The sequence below is a fragment of the Rutidosis leptorrhynchoides genome, chromosome 2 (genome assembly GCF_046630445.1).
Source record: "Rutidosis leptorrhynchoides isolate AG116_Rl617_1_P2 chromosome 2, CSIRO_AGI_Rlap_v1, whole genome shotgun sequence".
NCBI lineage: Eukaryota > Viridiplantae > Streptophyta > Magnoliopsida > Asterales > Asteraceae > Rutidosis > Rutidosis leptorrhynchoides.
In genome coordinates, this window is record NC_092334.1 from 403,707,140 (window position 1) to 403,709,941 (window position 2,802).

Sequence of the window (2,802 nt, forward strand, 5' to 3'; positions counted from 1 at the left end):
AACCTAAAGGTTTCAAAACAACACTTACATGTAACGACTAACGATGACTTAACGACTCAGTTAAAATGTATATACATGTAGTGTTTTAATATGTATTTATACACTTTTGAAAGACTTCAATACACTTATCAAAATACTTCTACTTAACAAAAATGCTTACAATTACATCCTTGTTCAGTTTCATCAACAATTCTACTCGTATGCACCCGTATTCGTACTCGTACAATACACAGCTTTTAGATGTATGTACTATTGGTATATACACTCCAATGATCAGCTCTTAGCAGCCCATGTGAGTCACCTAACACATGTGGGAACCATCATTTGGCAACTAGCATGAAATATCTCATAAAATTACAAAAATATGAGTAATCATTCATGACTTATTTACATGAAAACAAAATTACATATCCTTTATATCTAATCCATACACCAACGACCAAAAACACCTACAAACACTTTCATTCTTCAATTTTCTTCATCTAATTGATCTCTCTCAAGTTCTATCTTCAAGTTCTAAGTGTTCTTCATAAATTCCAAAAGTTCTAGTTTCATAAAATCAAGAATACTTTCAAGTTTGCTAGCTCACTTCCAATCTTGTAAGGTGATCATCCAACCTCAAGAAATCTTTGTTTCTTACAGTAGGTTATCATTCTAGTACAAGGTAATAATCATATTCAAACTTTGGTTCAATTTCTATAACTATAACAATCTTATTTCAAGTGATGATCTTACTTGAACTTGTTTTCGTGTCATGATTCTGCTTCAAGAACTTCGAGCCATCCAAGGATCCATTGAAGCTAGATGCATTTTTCTCTTTTCCAGTAGGTTTATTCAAGGAAATTAAGGTAGTAATGATGTTCATAACATCATTCGATTCATACATATAAAGCTATCTTATTCGAAGGTTTAAACTTGTAATCACTAGAACATAGTTTAGTTAATTCTAAACTTGTTCGCAAACAAAAGTTAATCCTTCTAACTTGACTTTTAAAATCAACTAAACACATGTTCTATATCTATATGATATGCTAACTTAATGATTTAAAACCTGGAAACACGAAAAACACCGTAAAATCGGATTTACGCCGTCGTAGTAACACCGCGGGCTGTTTTGGGTTAGTTAATTAAAAACTATGATAAACTTTGATTTAAAAGTTGTTATTCTGAGAAAATGATTTTTATTATGAACATGAAACTATATCCAAAAATTATGGTTAAACTCAAAGTGGAAGTATGTTTTCTAAAATGGTCATCTAGACGTCGTTCTTTCGACTGAAATGACTACCTTTACAAAAACGACTTGTAACTTATTTTTCCGACTATAAACCTATACTTTTTCTGTTTAGATTCATAAATTAGAGTTCAATATGAAATCATAGCAATTTGATTCACTCAAAACGGATTTAAAATGAAGAAGTTATGGGTAAAACAAGATTGGATAATTTTTCTCATTTTAGCTACGTGAAAATTGGTAACAAATCTATTCCAACCATAACTTAATCAACTTGTATTGTATATTATGTAATCTTGAGATACCATAGACACGTATACAATGTTTCGACCTATCATGTCGACACATCTATATATATTTCGGAACAACCATAGACACTCTATATGTGAATGTTGGAGTTAGTTATACAGGGTTGAGGTTGATTCCAAAATATATATAGTTTGAGTTGTGATCAATACTGAGATACGTATACACTGGGTCATGGATTGATTCAAGATAATATTTATCGATTTATTTCTGTACATCTAACTGTGGACAACTAGTTATAGGTTACTAACGAGGACAGCTGACTTAATAAACTTAAAACATCAAAATATATTAAAAGTGTTGTAAATATATTTTGAACATACTTTAATATATATGTATATATTGTTATAGGTTCGTGAATCAACAGTGGCCAAGTCTTACTTCCCGACGAAGTAAAAATCTGTGAAAGTGAGTTATAGTCCCACTTTTAAAATCTAATATTTTTGGGATGAGAATACATGCAGGTTTTATAAATGATTTACAAAATAGACACAAGTACGTGAAACTACATTCTATGGTTGAATTATCGAAATCGAATATGCCCCTTTTTATTAAGTCTGGTAATCTAAGAATTAGGGAACAGACACCCTAATTGACGCGAATCCTAAAGATAGATCTATTGGGCCTAACAAACCCCATCCAAAGTACCGGATGCTTTAGTACTTCGAAATTTATATCATATCCGAAGGGTGTCCCGGAATGATGGGGATATTCTTATATATGCATCTTGTTATTGTCGGTTACCAGGTGTTCACCATATGAATGATTTTTATCTCTATGTATGGGATGTGTATTGAAATACGAAATCTTGTGGTCTATTGTTACGATTTGATATATATAGGTTAAACCTATAACTCACCAACATTTTTGTTGACGTTTAAAGCATGTTTATTCTCAGGTGAATATTAAGAGCTTCCGCTGTTGCATACTAAAATAAGGACAAGATTTGGAGTCCATGTTTGTATGATATTATGTAAAAACTGCATTCAAGAAACTGATTTCGATGTAACATATTTGTATTGTAAACCATTATGTAATGGTCGTGTGTAAACAGGATATTTTAGATTATCATTATTTGATAATCTACGTAAAGCTTTTTAAACCTTTATTTATGAAATAAAGGTTATGGTTTGTTTTAAAAATGAATGCAGTCTTTGAAAAACGTCTCATATAGAGGTCAAAACCTCGCAACGAAATCAATTAATATGGAACGTTTTTAATCAATAAGAACGGGACATTTCAGTTGGTATCCGAGCGTTGGT